Source organism: Elephas maximus, chromosome 9 (assembly GCF_024166365.1).
Source record: "Elephas maximus indicus isolate mEleMax1 chromosome 9, mEleMax1 primary haplotype, whole genome shotgun sequence".
Lineage (NCBI taxonomy): Eukaryota > Metazoa > Chordata > Mammalia > Proboscidea > Elephantidae > Elephas > Elephas maximus.
The window spans coordinates 49,631,191-49,652,368 of NC_064827.1; the positions used below are offsets into that span (position 1 = coordinate 49,631,191).

The 21,178-nt window shown below is 38.8% G+C and overlaps 1 long non-coding RNA gene across 3 annotated transcripts in view; it reads right to left on the reverse strand.

Annotated features, from left to right (window-relative positions):
- The window catches only part of LOC126083450 (uncharacterized), a 71,455-nt gene extending 50,716 nt beyond the window's left edge, over positions 1-20,739 (reverse strand). For all 3 annotated transcript variants that reach the window (XR_007518801.1, XR_007518799.1, XR_007518800.1), the window contains exons 1-2: positions 20,647-20,739; positions 4,576-4,668 (exon numbers count right to left, since the gene is read on the reverse strand). This is a non-coding gene — a long non-coding RNA (uncharacterized LOC126083450). The remainder of the gene's footprint in view (positions 1-4,575; positions 4,669-20,646) is intronic.
- Positions 20,740-21,178: the final 439 nt, after the last annotated feature.

Here is a 21,178-nt window from a genome sequence, read left to right on the forward strand (position 1 = left end):
AACCCTGGCTAATTAGTGAAAAAAAAAATGAATTCATTGAGAGCTACTGGATAATTCATAGTATCCACACAAAGGCTGAAAAATTAGGCTCAAAACATAAGCAGAAACCAGGAAAATATAGATAACCAGAATCACTGCCAAGGCCATATTCTAGGAATAGACAGGTTAGATGCTACAGACGTCACTGCTGAATTTTGGATGCTGCAGCTGGCACTGCCACCACCTCCAGCTTGAGGGAACTCTGCTGAAACTGCTCTCTCAACCACCACTTGACTCTGGATACCACTGCCAACACCACCCCTATAAAAAAATTCTTATTTCTTTTTTTCTGTCCCTATCTTAGGCCCCCATGTGTCTGTCAGTTTGTCGTACTGTGGGGGCTTGTGTGCTGCTGTGATGAAGGACACTATGCCACCAGTATTCAGATACCAGCAGGGTCACCCATGGAGAACAGGTTTCAGCTAAGCTTCCAGACTAAGACAGGCTAGGAAGAAGGACCCGGCAGTCTACTTATGAAAAGTATTAGCCAGGGAAAACCTTAGGAATAGCAGCAGAACATTGTCTGATATAGTGCTGGAAGATGAGCCCCCAGGTTGGAAGGCACTCCAAAGATGACCGGGGAAGAGCTGCCTCCTCAAAGTAGAGTCGACCTTAAGGACATGGATGGAGTAAAGCTTTCAGGACTTTCATTTCCTGCTGTGGCACGACTCAAAATGAGAAGAAACAGCTGCAAACATCCATTAATAATCGGAACCTGGGATGTACAAAGTATGAATCCAGAAAAATTAGAAATCGTCAAAAATGAAATGGAACACATAAACATCGATATCCTAGGCATTAGTGAGCTGAAATGGACTAGTATTGGCCATTTTGAGTCGGACAATCATATAGTCTACTATGCTGGGAATGACAACTTGAAGAGGAATGGTGTTGCATTCATCATCAAAAAGAACATTTCAAGATCTATCCTAAAGTACAATGCTGTCAGTGATAGGATAATATCCATACTCCTACAAGGAAGACCAGTTAACACGACTATTATTCAAATATACGCACCAACCACTAGGGCCAAAGATGAAGAAATAGAAGATTTTTATCAGCTGCTACAGTCTGAAATTGATCGAACATGCAATCAAGATGCATTGATAATTACTGGTGATTTTAATGCAAAAGTTGGAAACAAAGAAGAAGGATCAGTAGTTGGAAAATAAGGCCTTGGTGACAGAAACAATGCCAGAGATCAAATGATAGAATTTTGCAAGACCAATGACCTCTGCATTGCAAATACCTTCATGGACCTCGCCAGATGGAACACACAGAAATCAAATTGACTACATCTGTGGAAAGAGATGATGGAAAAGCTCAATATCATCAGTCAGAACAAGGCCAGGGGCCGACTGTGGAACAGACCATCAATTGCTCATATGCAAGTTCAAGCTGAAACTGCAGAAAATCAGAGCAAGTCCACGAGAACCAAAACATGACCTTGAGTATATCCCACCTGAATTTAGAGACCATCTGAAGAATAGATTTGACACATTGAACACTGGTGACCGAAGACCGGATGAGTTGTGGCATAACATCAAGGACATCATACATGAAGAAAGCAAGAGGTCATTGAAAAGACAGGAAAAAAGAAAAGACCAAGATGGATGTTGGAGGAGACTCTGAAACTTGCTCTCGAACATCGAGCAGCTAAAGCAAAAGGAAGAATTGATGAAGTAAAAGAACTGAACAAAAGATTTCAAAGGGCGCCTCGAGAAGACAAAGTATTATAATGACATGTGCAAAGAGCTGGAACTGGAAAACCAAAAGGGAAGAATACGCTCAGTGTTTCTTAAGCTGAAAGAACTGAAGAAAAAATTCAAGACTCGAGTTGCAAAAGTGAAGAATTCTATGGGGAAAATATTAAATGACACAGGAAATATCAAAAGAAGATGGAAGGAATACACAGAGTCATTATACCAAAAAGAATTAGTCGATGTTCAGCCATTTCAAGAGGTGGCATATGATCAGGAACCGATGGTACTGAAGGAAGAAGTCCAAGCTGTTCTGAAGGCATTGGCGAAAAACAAGGCTCCAGAAACTGATGGAATATCAATTGAGATATTTCAACAAACAGATGCAACACTGGAGGTGCTCACTCATCTATGCCAAGAAATACGGAAGACAGCTTCCTGGCCAACTGCCTGGAAGAGATCCATATTTATGCCTATTCCCAAGAAAGGTGATCCAACCGAATGTGGAAATTATAGAACAATATCATTAATACCACACGCAAGAAAAATTTTGCTGAAGATCATTCAAAAGTGGCTGCAGCAGTATATCGATAGAAGAGGACGTGGAACCAGCGATATCATTGCTGATGTCAGATGGATCCTGGCTGAAAGCAGAGAATACCAGAAGGATGTTTACCTGTGTTTTATTGACTATGCAAAGGCATTCGACTGTGTGGATCATAACAAATTATGGATAACATTGTGAAGAATGGGAATTCCAGAACACTTAATTGTGCTCATGAGGAACCTTTACACAGATCAAGAGGCAGTTGTTTGGGCAGAACAAGGAGATACCGATTGGTTTCAAGTCAGGAAAGGTGTGCATCAGGGTTGTATACTTTCACCATATCTATTCGATCTGTATGCTGAGCAAATAATCCGAGAAGCTGGACTATATGAAGAAGAACGGGGCATGAGGATTGGAGGAAGACTCATTAACAACCTGCATTATGCAGATGACACAACCTTGCTTGCTGAAAGTGAAGAGGACTTGAAGCACTTATTACTGAAGATCAAAGACCACAGCCTTCAGTATGGGTTGCACCTCAACATGAAGAAAACAAAAATCCTCACAACTGGACCAATGAGCAACATCATGATAAATGGAGAAAAGACTGCAGTTGTCAAGGATTTCATTTTACTTGGATCCACAATCAACACCCATGGAAGCAGCAGTCAAGAAATCAAAAGATGCATTGCATTGGGTAAATCTGCTGCAAAGGACCTCTTTAAAGTGTTGAAGAGCACAGATGTCACCTTGAAGACTAAGGTGTGCCAGACCCAAGCCATTGTATTTTCAATCGCACCATATGCACGTGAAAGCTGGACAATGAATAAGGAAGACCGAAGAAGAATTGATGCCTTTGAAGTGTGGTGTTAGCGAAGAATATTGAATATACCATGGACTGCCAGAAGAATGAATAAATCTGTCTTGGAAGAAGTACAACCAGAATGCTCCTTAGAAGCAAGGATGGTGAGGACTGCATCTTACATACTTTGGACATGTCATCAGGAGGGATCAGTCTCTAGACAAGGACATCATGTTTGGCAAAGTACAGGTTGAGCGGAAAAGAGGAAGATCCTCAACGAGGTGGATTGACACAGTGGCTGCAACAATGGGCTCAAGCATAACAACGATTGTAAGGATGGTGCAGGACCGGGCACTGTTTCATTCTGTTGTGCATAGGGTCACTATGAGTCAGAACCGACTCGATGGCACCTAACAACAACACCTTCTTCAGGTAACTCACTATGGATTCAAATTCTTGGGCAGGAGAATCTATAGCTGAGGTTAGCAAGCTGCTAGAGAGAACAAATACCAGACTTTTTGTGTGTCTGTAACAGAGTGGGTCCTGCTTCTCCCCAAGACTCGTACAAAATTTCTCAAACATAGAAACTGGATTTAGATGCTAGGTGATGAAAATAAAAAAAGATATGAATTTACTGCAACAATCATGATCTAAGAAAAGGATCTGGAGCTAGATTAGGACAGACCTCCTGACTAAGGGGCTGTCCTGAATCTAGCAAGGAGGAACTACCACTCCAGTTTAGCCCTTCTTAGTACATGGGATACATTCCTGGAAAAGGGAGCATGAACTGTGGTGGGTTCCCATGAAGCTGCATTTCCTATATCACAAACTGGTAATTTTCATTTCATTCCCGTCAAAGTCCCTGAAGTTCTGATATGTCCATGGCCATAATTTATTTATCATATTTGTTGAGATATTTGCCAGTGGCATCCTCCCAGGCTGCAGTGATGCTTCTGATGCCCTTCATAATAATGATGATGGTGGTTACATTTTTACTGAGTTCTTACTAAGTGCCAGGTTCTGGCTAAGGGCTTTACACATACTAAATCATTGTATTCTCCCGATAACCCTATAAAGTAGGTACTGTGGATTATATCATTTTATAAATGAGGGAAGTGAGGCAGAGAGGTTGCATAATTTGCCCACAGACATGGAGCAAGTAAGCAGCAGAGCCAAGATTAGAACCAGGCAGTCTGGCTGCTCAGCCTGCACTCTCCACACCTCCCCCAGGAGAGGACTCCCAGTAGCCCCTAATGGACTGCTGGGTTTTACCATATTTTTTTATCAGATCACACACTACAGAAAATTAGCATTTTGAACATCCATCACAAGACTTTTGTTGTATTATGGCACCTCCAGCACTCCCACTTACACACCTCTATCAGCCCTTATGGCTCAACCCTATTCACCAAATTGGAACAATGTCAAAAAGAGAAATTACGATAGAAAAAAACAAACAAGCCAACAGATTGGCAAAACCTACTCACCAGCTCTGGCTGGCTGTGAGCTTTGATGGAACTCAATCTGCTGCACTTGCTGTCGGACCAAGAGACGAGTCTGTATTACCACACTGCTTAGTCCTGTAACGAATGTATGTACATATGTGCTCTTAATATAATAATATTTCTGACATAATCATCACTTTTCAAACTGGTTTAGGGCAGCCCTAAATAAGAGGTCACCATAAGTTGGAGCGGACTTAACAGCAACTAACAACATATAGCATTTGCAATTTATTTATGTGGTGGTAATATATTTATGTGTAAGTTGATTGTTTAATGAACGGTATATAATACATTCTGTAATGCCTGATCAAATCTCACTAACAGATTTGATGTCTTTTTTTCCCACTTTGGTATTTGTTTCCAATGTTTTATTATAAAATGTTTAAACATATAGAAATGTTGAAAGAACTGTACAGTGAACATCCACACACCTACCACCTGGATTTCACAGCTAGCATTTTACCATATTTGCTTTATCATTTATCTACCCATCTATGCACCCCTCTATCCACTCATCAACCCATCTTATTATTAAAGGTATTTCAAAGTAACTTGCAAATATCAGAACTTTACCCCTAAATGCTTCAGCGTGAATATCATTATCTAGAATTTAATATTTGTTTCCAGTTCTTTTTTGAGATAAAATTTATATACTGTGAAATGCAAATATCCTAAGTGTAAGAGTTTTGAGTTTATATAACTTATGGGTTGAATCGTGCCCTCCCAAAATGTGTCAAATTGGCTAGGCCATGAATCCCAGTACCGTGTGATTGTCCACCATGTTGTCATCTGATGTGATTTTCCTATGTGTTGTAAATCCTACCTCTATAATGTTAATGAGGTGGGATTAGTGGCAGTTACGTTAATGAGGCAGGACTCAATCTACAAGATTAAGTTGTGTTTTAGGTCAACCTCTTTTGAGATATAAAAGAGAGAAGGGAGCAGAGAGCGGGGGGGGGACCTCATACCACCAAGAAAGTAATACCAGGAGCAGAGCATGTCCTTTGGACTCACGGTCCCTGTGTAGAGAAGCTCCTAGACCAGGGAAAGATTGATTACAAGGACCTTCCACCACAGCCAGCAGAAAGAGAAAGCCTTCCCCTGGAGCTGGTGCCATGAATTCAGACTTCTAGCCTCCTAAACTGTGAGAGAATAAGTTTCTCTTTGTTAAAGCCATCCCCTTGTGCTATTTCTGTTATAGCAGCACTAGATAACTAAGACAGTAACCCAACCCCTACCAAGTTATAGAACATTACCACATCCCACAAAGTTTCCTCAAGCTCCTTCTCAAAGAATCCCAGCCACACTCCCCCAGAGGCAACCACTGTTCTGACTTTTTTCACCACAGATTAGTTCCATCTGTTCTATAACTTCATATAAATGGAATCATACAATATTTAGTATGTATTCCTTTGTGCCTGGCTTCTTTCACTCAGCCGAGCTTTGGGTCTTTTTAATTTTGTTTAGTTTTCTTTTTTAGATTATTTTATATTGTTGCGTGTTTGTGTAGTTTGTCATTTTTATTGATCAGTAATAGTGCATTGTTTGACTATACCCTACATAATTTCTTTATCCATTCTTTTGTAGGTGAACACTAGGATTATTCCCAGTTTTTGCTTTTTACGAATAAAGTTATTATGAACATTCTTACACAAGTGTTTTTGTGAGCACTTTTTTTTTTTTTTTTAATTTCTCTTTGGTAAATATCTAGGAATGGAATCACTGGGTCATAGAGAAGTTTTATGTTTAACTTTGTAAGAAACTTCCAGACCTTTTTCAAAACTGGTTAAACCATTTTACACACCACCAACATGACTGAGTATACTGGTTATTTCACATCCTGTCCAACGTTTTGTGATATCAGACTCTAATTTCATCCATTCTAGTGGGTATTATATGTTGGTTCATCATGGTTTTAAATTTCATTTCCCTGATGACTAAGGATGTTGAGCATGTTTTTGTGTCCTTATTATTGGCCATTTATATATCTTCCTTTGTGAAATATCTGTTCAAATATTTTGCCCATTCTTATTGGGTTGTTTGTCTTTTTATTATTGTGATGGCATTTGTAAGATCCAAGTTAAAAGAACCCTTCTAAGCTCATAAAACAGAATACATGAACTGAGCTGCCCCAAGTCATATTTAATTTCCCATTTAAAAAAAAACCCAAGCCCAATTTTTCACCAAATTCTTCTAAAAGCAAATAAATAAAAATCTTCTTATCACATTGAACCTCTACATACACTACAATATAGGTATATACAGATGTTGAACACCTAAGAAAATGTTAAACTCCCTGGTCTGGTACACATTTCTGTACAACAATATATACCACTTGCCACCAACTTAAGTCCGTGCTTATAATTTTCTGACAATCTTTTCTTTCTGGGTTCTCTGAACCTCAGAGTTCAAATCCCAGATCTTCCAGTTCATTTTCTAGACAACACTCTGGTCTCCTGCCTTGTAGAGAATAAATCTTGGCTGACCTTACACGTGAATCAGTCCTCCTGACTAACCTATGTATTCTTTAGTCAACCCACTTGTCCTTCTTGATTTCCTTATGACACTGCTTACCATGAACACTCAGTATATGCTCAGCAAAAGTGTAATCAGTGCAAATCACCTAATAACATAAACCCAAAACCCACTGTCGTCAAGTCAATTCTGACTCATAGCAGCCCAATAGGACAGAGTAGAACTGCCCCCATAGGGTTTCCAAGGAGCACCTGGTGGATTCGAACTGCTGACCTTTTGGTTAGCAGCCATAGCTCTTTACCACTACACCAGCAGGGTTTAATGCATGGAACAGATTATATGGAAGAAGATAAGTGGAATGGTTGGGGCTTTTTCGGTTTTAAGTTAACAGAAACCCAGCTTCAAATAGTTTAGTTAAAAAGGGGAAAACATACTGGTTTGTGTGCTGTAAGAAGGGCAGTGCTACAGCTGGGCATCAAAGACAGAGATATGAACGTCAGAAACTTTGGAACCAGAAATCTGAATTCCCACAAGGATTTCTTGTCTCATCATTGCTTTTCTATCAAGTTTATTTTAGTCTTTTAGACTAACTTCAAGCATATGATAAGAAAAATGGCTACCAGCAGCTACCATACTTCATCTTAGCTTTACCACCCTCATCCCTAGTTCACAAATCCAAATGATGAGTTCTGACCACCTTTCAGCCATCAACTGTGACCAGGTGGAAAGGTCTGCAGGAACATGGCAGCTCACATTTGAACCAACTATTTGCAGTGTGTGAAGGAGCATTTCCCAAAAGAGGTGGAAAATGTTCTCAGAAAAGTGAAAAGTGGCAGACAGACAGAACAACAGAGATTCCCTATAAATAGTATAACCAGAGCTCCAAAATGACTCATGCAGGTAAAGGAAGAAGAAAGAGGATGAAAGGAAAAGAAGAATTAAGAGAAAAATTTAAAGTATAGTAATTAGCACTAGGCTCCCTTGACTCATACTTCAGACACAGTTTAAGGAGGGCAAACTCTTTAGAATGTGGCCTCATGAACAAAGACATCCAGGGACAATGTTCAGGCTTTTGAGTCAGCTGGGGAGCCTAGTCTGCCAAACCACAATTTCATCTACACAGCTGTCCAATACCTCAACCTGTAAGTTGTAGTCCTTGGCTAGCAATGCCTCTGAAATGCAGAACACCCCTTCCTAAGCTGAGGCCGAAGAGATAGTGAGATTCAGAGTCCAGCTGTGGTCCCCTTGTGGGACTGCTAACATCAGTAAATGCACACACACACAGAGAGTAGAGGTGGGTGTATCAATAGCTTTGCCTCTACCCTGAGCACAAGATCTACCAACTCATAAAAGTGTTAAAGGTTCTGTACCAGTTCAGTGTGAAGGCATCACCAAGGCCTTCTTGGAATTCAGCCAAGAAAACTGAGTCATTCCATCTCCTGAGCAAGAGGTCAGAACTATCACTGACCCCCACCTCATCCTGAAGTCTATGGACATCACTGACAGCCATTTCCATCAGCTATCACAGCACGATAAAAGATAACCAACAATTATAATGTGCTTTGAAAACAAATGCCTAATGAAACTTTCACCTTTTTTCAGGAGTCACTTTCTATTTAGTTTCAACAACAGCAAAAAAAAAAATGTGTACAGAACTTGCTAACTGGGAGTAATAATAATACTCTGCCTATTATGGCAATTCTATCTGTTCTGTCTGTGGCTACTAAGATTGCACGTGGAAACAACAGAAAAGAATTGTGATAATTTATTTGACCCCTAAGGGTTACCACACAGTCATAACAAGTTATAGATAACATTGTGAAGAACGAAAATTCCAGAACACTTAATTGTGCTCATGAGGAACCTGTACGTAGATCAAGAGGCACTTGTTCAGACAGAACAAGGGAATACTGTATGGTTTAAAGTCAGGAAAGCTGTGAGTTAGGGTTGTATCCTTTCACCATACCTATTCAATCTGTATGCTGAGAAAATAATCCGAAAAACTGGACTATATGAAGAAGAATGGAGCATCGGGATTGGAGGAAGACTCATTAACAACCTGTGTTATGCAGATGGCACAACCTTGCTTGCTGAAAGTGAAGAGGACTTGAAGCACTTACTGACGAAGATCAAAGACTTCAGCCTTCAGTATGGATTGCACATCAGCATAAAACAAAAATCCTCACAACTGGACCAATAAGCAACATCATAATAAATGGAGAAAAGACTGAAGTTGTCAAGGATTTCATTTTACTTGGATCCACAATCAACACCCATGGCAGCTGCAGTCAAGAAATCAAAAGACACATTGCATTGAGCAAATCTGCTGCAAAGGATCTCTTTGAAGTATTGAAAAGCAAGGACGTCACCTTGAAGACTAAGGTGTGCCTGACCCAAGCCATGGTATTTTCAGTTGCATCAGATGCATGTGAAAGCTGGACAATGAATAAGGAAGACCGAAGAAGAATTGACTCCTTTGAATTATGGTGTTGGTGAAGAATATTGAATATACCATGGACTGCCAAAAGAATGAACAAATCTGTCTTGAAAGAAGTACAACCAGAATGCTCCTTAGAAGCAAGGATGGAGAGACTGCATCTTACACACTTTGGACTTGTTGTCAGGAGGGATCAGATCCTGGAGAAGGACATCATGTTTGGTAAAGTACAGGGTCAGCGGAAAAGAGGAAGACCCTCAAGGAGATGGACTGACACAGTGGCTGCAACAATGGGCTCAAGCATAACAACGGTTGTGAGCATGGCACAGGACAGGGCAGTGTTTCATTCTGTGGTACATATGATTGCCATGAGTCGGAACCAACTCGACAGCACTTAACAACAACAAATGATTATCACTGAAATTCAATATAAAGTTATTATTTGATGCAGTCCACAAAGACAAATAAGAATACTATAGGTAGTCCCCAGCTTACAACATACTTGAGTTCTGACAAACCACATTTACAACTGACTTTTTTTTAACGATTTGTGCATTTTTAAATGTATACATGTATGAATGTATTAAAAGACCAGACTTAAAAAGACACTGACAATAAAAGGCAATAATAATTAAAACTTAAAAAAACAGAGCTACTTACGTTAGAACTGACATACCACGCAGTCATGGGAACGGAGCCCCGCTGTAAATCGGGGACTACCTTACTTCACTACTACCTCTAAGGGAATTCAGCCTTGAAGCTCTGCTGAAAAATGAGTACTTAGAAATTCAAAGCCTCATCTTTAAGACGTTTTATGGAAACAAGAAACAAGTCTTGAGATCTGGGAATAAATTAAATGCTTTAAAAAACATTTTAAATAGTGTTCTCTCCATTGCTAGGAATGAGGGATTATTTCTAAATGTGTAATAATTTTTCAGATTATCTTCCACAACTGTAACTCTCACACTGAAAGCTGAACTTTCATTATACAATAGGCACTAGGACAACTGAATTCCGTTTAGAAAATGACTTAATTGGTAGATATTTTTTATAAATCAGACATTTAAATATTTATATGAAAAATCATAATTGTTTCAAAATTTCAAAAAATATTCTTACCCAGAACACAAACTATAGAGAATTTTCATGAATCATTTCCTGTGACTCACTGACCTGCTATCACATTTTTCAACATACACAGGTTCTGCTCTTTTGGTTGGGTCACTTTTAGTCAGATTTCAGGGTTCAGATTGTATTTAAGATGTAACCAATTCCCTAAATGAACTTTATAATCAATTGTCACATCCCTTTTGACACAGAAAGAAGGAGAAAGAACTCCAACAAATCCATGAGATGTCTGGAATTAAATTCTTTACTTGTAAAATAGTACGAGTGGGGGAGAGAAGAACTCTCTGAAATTCTGTAAAATTCCTTAAGTACTCCTAGAACTTGAAATAGTTTCCATTTTCTTGGTTCATCGCTCACCTTCTCATCCTCATTTGTCTCTTTTTTTACACTCAAAAATCCTCTCATTCACCTCTTATTAATTCCCTGTTCCATTCCCTTTAGTGGCCTTTTAAAACTTTCTCTTCCTCTAGGTTCCTAAAATCCCCAATCACAAGACTCCACTTCTAGCTTTCTATTTTTCTGAGAAAATAAAAGCCATTTGAGGTATGTTTCTTTTTACTTCCTTTCACTTCACTTCTCAATTTCTCTGCATTGTTATTATATTCCTACTTTCCATTTCTGCATCTTTGGCTCCAGGATGAAATGTCCCTCATTCTGGTAAGGTGAGCTCCTTCACCTTGACTCTTGGTTACAAACTCTCCCACCTCCTTACTTCTTTGTTCCTTCAAATTTTCTTCTTTAAATCTTTGATCCTTCCTGACCAGCCATCTCCTCTTCCGCCTGCTTGGGGTGACACAGTCTTCAAAAGCAAAACAAAATCTCCCCTTGACGTTGCTCTATCATCCCTCTATCATCCCTCTTTCATTCTTTAACACCCGAATTATAAAACGAGTCTACATTTGCTTCCTGTATTTGTTCAGTAGCGCCTTACTCATTAATTAATTCCTTCTAGGATCAAAAATGACTTCCTTTACATCAAATCCAACAGCCTTTTCTCCAACTTCATTCTCATCAAGAAAATTTCTGCAGTATTTAATGCTATTGATAGCCTTGTACTTCCTGAAACCCTCCCTTCCTTTGGTTTTGTGAACCTGTACAATCCTGTTTCTCCTGGACATGCCTCCTTTGGTTCTTCTTCCTTCTTCTGTCTTTAGAAACAAGGTATTCCCCATGGTTTTACCCTTGGTTCTTGTCTTTACACCCCCTCATTCTATCCCCTGATCATTCAGCATTTGGGGAGGGGAGTATCTTTATTGAAATATGGACCTCGAGTCCTCAAGTTCTCTCCCAAGCTCCACACATACATATCTAATTACTTGACAGACAACTGTAGGGGCCTCCCAGAGTAACAAAATATATTTTGTCCATTTTTTTACTTCAACCCCCCAGCTCCACCATTCAGGGCATGGAAAATAGGTTGGTAGGAACTCAACAAAGGTTATTTAAGCTGAACTAAACAATAAAAATTTTTTTAATTTTTTTTTTTTAAACAATATTTTGAACTAACACCTGAAACTCAGCAGACACAAAACTAAACAGCTGTCTGGCCCTCCACAACCCAAAACACCCCAGACTCCTAAATTCTCTATTTCTTTTGATGAGATTACCAACTTCTAATCTTCAAGACTTAGACACCTCAGCTTCAACTTTGACTTGTTCTTTTTCCTTGCCCCCATATCCAATAAGTTATCACATGTTGTTGATTCTGCCTTTTTTATATGTTTTATGTCTGTCCATACCCTTACCTTCCTTCTGTCATTATCTCAATTCAAGGCCTTAATTACCTTCTGTGCTTCTTATTGTGATAGCTTCCCAAATCAGTTTCTCCAGTCTTTCCTACATGCTAGTGCTAGATCAATCTTCATCTAATACACATCTAGTGATATCACTCCTCAGCTCAAAAATAGTTGTATTTCTCCCTTGCCTAGTAAATTACAACATCTTGTCCTAGCATCCAAAGTTCTTCATAATATGGCCCCCAAAATGCCTACATGTTTGGAAGGACTAAGGGTCCACTCGAGTTAACTCAAAAAATGAAAAAGATTTAAAGAATACTCATTGATCAGAACTCCAACTGATAACTCTCGGCAAAAAAGAAAGCTTTGAAATTTAATTTTTTTTTTTTTTTAATGAGTATCTCTGCTTCTCTTTTCAGTTTCCCTTCTCTCTGTTGTCCTGCTTCCTCTGGCTATTTATAGTTTCCATTCTCTCATAGTTTCAGCTAGCATAGGGTACAATACGGCCACTCCCAATGCCTCCTAAACCTTGGCAACTCTCAACACTTCCTTGAACTTCTGAACTAATTGGTTCAGTCTCTTTAATTTTCCAATTCCAAAGCATCCAAATGGCTCAATCTGTCTTTTCATGATGAATCACCGAAATTCCAGAAAACAGCCTATGGATTGTCTGTTCTTGGATCAGATGTCCACAGCTATCCCAATCAGCTGTGATTCAATAATATGTGGGATGGGTGAGACAACAGGGTCAGAGGACGGACTATTGCAAAGCACGGATATGGGCAGGAAAGATTCTTTTAGAAAGAAGTGGGAAAGGTAGGCAATGATCAATGTCTCTAAGGCATACTTTCTTCTACCTTATTCCCCTACATGTGTTCCACAATCCTGTCTGTCATGGATTAAATTGTGTCCCCAAAAATATGTGTATCAACTTGGCTATACATACTGATATACAATATTGTGTGATTGTCCATTTTGTCATCTGATGTGATTTTCCTGTGTTGTAAATCTTATTTCTATGATGTTGATGAGATGGGGTTAGTGGAAGTTATGTTAATGAGGCAGGACTCAATCTACAAGGCTGGATTGTGTCTTGAGCCAATCTCTTTTGAGATATAAAAGAGAGAAGTAAGCAGAGAAACATGGGGACCTCACACCACCAAGAAAGCACCTCTGGAAGCAGAGCACATCCTTTGGACCCGGGGTTTCTGTGCTGAGAAGCTCCTAGTCCAGGGGAAGATTGATGACAAGGACCTTCCTCCAGAGCCCATAGAGAGAGAAAGCCTTCCCCTGGAGCTGACACCCTGAATTTGGACTTCTAGACTACTAGACTGTGAGAGAATAAACTTCTGATTGTTGAAGCCATCCACTTGTGGTATTTCTGTTATAGCAGCACTAGATAACTAAGACACTGTCAAACTGGAATTGCTATCTTACAAACCCTTTCCACAATTTTATGATTCTATGCTTTCGCTCACTCTGTCCCCTTTGCTTAGAATAATCCCCATCACCATTTTAATATCTCAAAATCTACCATCCAAAGGGCATGAACAAATAACCCACAATACATTCAATACACAACAGAAAGAGAAAGCTATGAAAAATTATTTGAGCACAATCAGAGAAATGAAACTCAAAATAAGGTACAATTGTTGTCAATTAAATTACCAAAATAAATTTAGGATGACTAATGCACCTACGGAAACTGCACCTATAATGACAATTTCTTGTCTGCCTATAAAATATAGCTAAAAGTAAATGCATTTAATTCAAGTCAACATTCCACAAAGATGTCCAAATAAAAATGAAAAGAAGGGGTGCTTCTACTATCAAGAATTTTTAAAATAATAGCACCACGCCAAGTACTGTTGAGAATACAATTCAGCTGTTAGTTTTGTAAATGCTGACGGTATTGCAAAATCACAGACCCCTTTGAGAAAGCAATTTGCCAACATGATTCACTTTGAAAATACAGAAAAGCCTAAACAGGAAAAAAAAAAATTACCTTTCAATCTCATGATCTAGAGTAATGCACTTTTAACATTTTGGTCCGTAGCCTTCCATGGCCCCTTAATATGTTCTTTTTCTTTTCTTAAACAAAATTTGTGTCAAACTAGATATACTGTCAACTATTTTATTTCCTTTTTCTCCCTCACTATATCATGAACATTTTTCCATGCTACTAGTAGTCTTCAAAAGCATGCTTTTTAATGGCTGCACAGTAGTTTATCACATGGATAGGTGATAATACATTTCAACAAAAAAAAAAACTCTTAATGCTAGACTTCAGATATTGTCTACTTTTTCATAATTGCTCATGCACTGTAATAAACATCTGTGTATATAAATTTTTTGTGTACACCTCCGATTATTTTCTTAAAATAAATTTCCACAGGTATATTTGATGAGTCATATAGTACAACCATTAAAAAGAATTTTTAGAAAAAGATTTCTAGTTAAGCGTGGTGGACGGAATACATTTGTTTATCTCTGCTTACCCCCAATGTCTCACTAAACTGATGGCAAACGAATAAAAATCATCATACACCCACAAGGACAAAAAGAATGGAAGGTAACAACAAAAAAGTACTGTCCAGAATGTTTTGGAAGGTGGAAAGCAGATGCAAGAGTGGTACCTGACTTAACAGGACACAAGGAGTGGATGCTGCAGAGGGAGAAGCCAATAAAAAGCAGGTCTACTCATGCTGCAAGGAGCCCTGGTGGTGCAATGGTTAAGAGCTCAGCTACTAACCAAAAGGTCGGCAATTCCAACCCACTAACGGCTTCACTCCCATAAAGAAACCATATGGGGCAGTTGTACTCTGTCATATAGGGTCACTATGGGTCTCAATCATACACAACAGCAACAACGGCACTCATGCTGCAAGCCACAGGATTCTAGAAAGTCTCAGGAATTAAAACTAGTTATCGCTGAAGGTTGGGGTGCACAATAGTGCTGCAGACCGACTAGTTTAAAATTTGCCTAGTGAACACACATCTTCAGTTTCTCTCTTACTCCACATATCCGGGCAACCTAACCTTCCACACCCCAGCAAAAAAGCAAGACATTTACTCTCTATACAGCAGAACTCAAGATGTTCTAGCCTTAGGTAAAGCAGAATAGGGGATAACAAACTGAAAATAGGGATTGAGTCAGAGTTAACATACTAAATAGCCCCCTTCACTCTGTTCAACTCAGAGAATTTGGAGATGGATTCAGGAATGTTTTCTAGGACTCACTGGCATGCGCTGTCATATTGAAAGGATTTGCCAAGTACAAGCACAACAAATGGGAAAAGACCAAACCAAAGCACATCACCATGAACTTCAGAATACCAGATATAAAGAGAAAAACCACAGAGGAAAAAATGGGCCACATACAAAGGAATGAGAATCAGGATGGCATCAGACTTCTCTATAGTAATGCCTTTAAAATACTGAGAGAAAATTATTTCCAACCTGGAATTCTATTCTCAGGCAAACTATTGCTCAAATGGTAGGGTAGAATGAAAATATTTTCAGATATGCAAGATCTCTAGAAAACATATATCCCTCATGCATTCTTTCTCAGAAAGCTACTAGGGAAATGGTCTACAAAAACAAAAGAACACACCAAGAAAAAGGAAGACATGAGATTCAGGAAACAAGAATCTGACCAGGAAAGAGGACGCCAGGATGATGATGAAAGAGAGTCCCATGGTGACAGCTAAGCAATAGACCTACAGAGCTGCCACTCCAAATTGGAGCAGGAAGAGGGGAAGCTTTGGGAGATGTTGGGGTGGGGGGATGGAAACAATGGCTTATATGATATGTGAAAGCAGTAATGGATTTTTTTTTTATATATAAGTTCAATAGAAAATCTGGGGCTAAATTAATGATTGATACATAGAGAACTACTCCACAGGAGGTAGAGGAATATAAAAAACAGGAAATGTAATCACAGATTTCTAAGTGGCCCAGTCATGGAAAACACTTACATCATAATAAAAAAAAAAAAAAAAACACTAAATTTCAGTTCAAACAAAATTATGATATGGGCAATGGGTTTTATTTATATAAGGATAATAGGAAGGGAGGAAGAAGAGAACGAAAGAAAAAAAATAGTATAAGAGAGCTAAAGTTCCATAGAAGGAAGTCATTGGTACATAAAATGAAAATGTTAGTATAGGATGTTATTTAGAAATAAGGAGGTAAAACACCTAGTAATATAGTCTAACAAACAGAAATCAGGTGTGGGAAAGTACTGGACAATACCCTGCTCTTTTTTGTTATAAGGCTTGTTCTGTTTGACTTTTTTTTTCTTTTAATTATATTATGCTTTAAGTGAAAGTTTACAGTGCAAATTAGTTTCTCATTTAAAAATTTATACACAAATTGTTTTGTGACATTGGTTGCAATCCCCACAATGTGTCAGCACTCCCCCCTTTCCACCCCAGGTTCCTCATCTCCATTTGTCCAGTTTTCCTTTCGCTTCCTGCCTTCTAGTCTTTGCTTTTGGGCAGGTGTTGCCTGTTTGATCTCCATACTTGATTGAACTATGAAGCACGTTCTTCACATATATTATTGTTTGTTTTATAGGCCTGTCTAATCTTTGGTTGAAAGGTTGACTTCAGGAGTGGAATCATTTCTGATTTAGCAGGGTGTCTGGGGGCCACAGTCTCAGGGGTTTCTCCAGTCTGTATCAGACCAGTAAGTCTAGTCTTTTTTTGTGAATTTGCATTTTGTTCTACATTTTTCTCCCACTCTATCCAGGGCCCTCTATTGTGATCCCTGTCAGAGCATAGATAGTGGTATCCGGGCACCATCTAGTTCTGGACTCAGGCTGGTGGAGGCTGTGGTTCATGTGGTCCATTAGACCTTTGGACTGATATTTTCCTTGTGTCTTTAGTTTTCTTCATTCTCCCTTGCTCCAGATGTGATGGGACCAAAAGATGTATTTTAGATGGCCACTCACAAGCTTTTAAGACCCAAGATACTGCACATCGAAGTAGGATGTAGAACATTTTCTTTATGAATTATGTTCTGCCAATTGAGCTTGAGGTCCGCCGAGGCCATGATCCCCAGCCCTCAGCCCCAGTAACTCGGTCTCTCAAGGTGTTTGCATGTGTCTGGGGAGCTTCTATGACTTTGCCTTGGTCAAGTTGTGCTGATTTCCCCTATATTGTGTCTTGTCTTTCCCTTCACCAAAGTTAATGCTTGTCTAACATCTACTTAGTGATTTCCCCTCCCCACCCCTCCCCTTCCTTGTAGCCACCAAAGATTGTTTCCATCTGTATGTAAACTTTTTCTTGAGTTTTTATAATAGTGGTCTCATACAATATGCATCCTTTTGTTTCACTCAGCATAATGCCTTCCAGATTCATTCATGTTGGGAGATGTTTCACAGATTCATGGATTCATCATTGTTTTTTATGGTTGCATAGTACTCTATTGTGTGTATGTACCATAATTTGTTTATCCATCCATCCGTTGATGGACACTTAGGTTGTTTCCATCTTTTTGCTATTGTGAATAATACTACAACAAACATGTGAGTGCACATGTCCATTCGTGTGATGGCTCTTATTTCTCTAGGATACATTCCTAGTAGTGGGATTGCTGGATTACATGGTATCTCTATTTCTAGCTTTTTAAGGAGACGCCATATTGTTTTCCATAGTGGTTGTACCATTTTACGTTCCCACCAGCAAAGCATAAGAGTTTCAGTCTCCCCACAATCTTTCCAACATTTGTTATTTTCTGTTTTTTTGATTAGTGCCAGTAATGTCAGGGTGAGATGTTGTTTTGTTTGACATTTTTAGCTGTGCATTTATATTTGTTTTATAAAAATGAAAACTAAATTAAAAATGAAAACCAGTAATATAATTTAGACATAAAATATAACAGATATACAAGCTGGCTGAAGAGCACACAATTCATATAGTTAGGTAGAAATTCCTCTTATATATACATCATTGTCTATCAAAAAAACCCAAACCTATTGCTGTGGAGTCCATTCCGATTCATATCGACCCTATAGGACAGAGTAGAACTGTCCCCACAGGGTTTCCAAGGCTTTAAATCTTTATGGAAGCAAAGTGCCATATCAGAGCGGGTGGTGGGTTCAAATCAGTTAGCAGCAGAATGCTTAACCACTGCACCACCAGGACTCCTTGTCACTGTTTATAAAAACCTTAAAATTAATAATTTTGTGAATTCTTATTGAGGACCCTCTGCAAACAAAGCTTGTGGCTAGGTGCTGTGAGAGGTACAAAGAAATATCTATCTTTTATTCTGTCCAGAGGGAAGACAGTTATCGTCAAAAGTAGAAATATTCTCTCCACATGACTCAGATATGGAATGTTAGAAAACTGCCTATGCGTCACCACGAAACCTTTCAGTTTCCTCTCAAAGATTTTTAAAAATAGAGAGAAGTCAAGACCAGGGCTTCACACCAGTTTGTTCAGGTTCAAACCCCTGCTGAGAATTTGCATTTCTAACAAGTTCCCAGACAATGCAAATGCTGCTGGTTAGGGACCGATTCTGAGAACCACTAGTAGAGCAGTGGTTCTCAAATTTTATTACATAACAATCACCCTTTTTTTTTTTTTTTTTTCACCCAGGGATCTTGTCAAAATGCAGATTCTGATTCAGTATATCTGAGGTGGAAACACAAAGTCCTAGCAGGGGTTCTAACCAGAACAAACTGGTTTGAAACCCTGGTTAAGACACCAATTCCTCCAGATAAAGTTTAAGAGAGCAGTGAATTTTTCTTCAGAAAAGTAAAAGAAAAAAAGAATTCCAAGGCATAGGAGGACACTAAGAAGAATGCAGGAACAAAGGGCAACAACAGTAATTACTACAGCATAGACAATCCGGCGACCAAAAACAGAAAATTTTCATTTTTCTACATACCAAAGAACACGCAATAGGCAGTCCTCAGGAAAACATATGTCAGAAGATTTAAAAATAAAAGAAAATTTGGATAGTGAGAATAAATGAAGTGTTAAAAAGAAAAAAAAAAAAAAACCCGCTGCAGCCTCATCGATTCTGACTCATAGCAACCCTATAGGACAGAGTAGAGCTGCCCCCATAGGATTTCCAAGGCTGTAAATCTTTACAGAGGCAGACTATCACATCTTTCTCCTGCCGGACGGCTGATAAGTTCAAGCTGCCGACCTTTCGGTTAGTAGCTGAGCGCTTTAGCCACTGTGCCACCAAGGCTCCTTAAATGAAGTGTTAATTAAGTGAAGACTTAATTCTCAGGCAACTTCCTCACAGGTCTTGCCATGCGTCCTTGATAAATGTTTAGCTCTTCTTAGTGCTCTTTATCTTGGAGACAGTAAAGGTGAAGAGGAATTTTATCAAACCTCAGAATATCGGCCTTCGGAAGAAATCATAGTGGCAGCAGTCCCAAATTATGATCCCTCTTGATACAGTGATTTGCAAGGCACTTGCATAGTAAATAAGTAATGAATCAGATGAGTTTCCACTGCCAAACGTTACTAAGTCTGTCTCCATTGTATTATCTTCGGTTAGTAGATACGACGGAGCTACTAGACCCAGATTCCTGTCTCTTGCTCCCTCCTTGCAACTTCTTTCTGCCTCTTTCCCCTTTCCCCACTCCATGTTTCTCCTTTAATTCTTCCTTTCACTCTCTCCACTTCTTCCTTTCTTTAAACCTTGTATCTGGATTTTCTCTCTCCTCCCACATCCCCGCCTCTACCCCATCCACAGCAAAGAACTGAGGTAAAGAAAGACAACATATCTTGTCCTTCCCCACACCCTACATGACAGAAGAACCAGAAATTTTACTTTTAGGTAATCAGAAGTCTGGCAAAGGAGACGTCTGACAGAATATCAGCTAACATTTTAAATATAATTGAGACTAAACTACTTATAAGCTTATCAGAATTTCATGATCAATTTATTTTTGCATATAACTAACACTTGAGTATATTTATTTTGATTATCAATGATAAATTAAATGCAGCATTGTACTCTCTGTTTCTATATTTATTATCCTCCCTTTAAAATGTTCTATCTGATAACCATTATGTAACTTTAGCAACTACTCTCGTAGTGTGCCTTCCCCAGTCTTTGCCAATTCTACCTCCTTCTCACAACTAATGAGTATTCGGGAGAACGAGGTGAATGTTCCCTTTCCTTGTCCAAGCCTCCGTACTGATCAACGTGAGTCTCTGTGCCAAAGAGTTAACAATATAATGTTCATTCCCTGGAAAGAGTTAGATCCAGTTATCATTTTGAGTAAAGTTCAAGTTCACATGCTACACGAACCTTTGAACTCTGAAAAACGTGGCTTAGAATCCCAACAAATCTGGTTTTTGGAATGGACATTTCATCTTCCAGTCAGAATGAAGATACTAGAAGAAGAGCCTGGAAAGAGAGGATGAGATTAGTCTATCTGATGAATACATCAACTAAGAAACGGAAGAGGACGCCAGAAATAGTTGGCTAAAAAGCAATACGTGAAGTATTTAGATTGTACAAGCAAGTCTTTACAATCTAAATCTCAAAAAAGTACATTCAAAATCATGCTTAAAGCATAATAAATCCCCAAATACTACCTTAAAACAGTCATATAAATTAGGATGGTGCCTACAGGTCTAGAGACTAAGGCAAAACTCACCTCAAATATTTGTTGGTACACCAAAATAATGAATAGACTTGGTACATAAATTGAGGATTAAAATGCTACCTTCTACCAGAACAACTGGGTCAAACTGTTCCCACTCACACAATTTTCTAAATTCCTCTTTTGCAATATCATGCTAATGAATTCATAATCAATGAAAAAACTTATTACAGT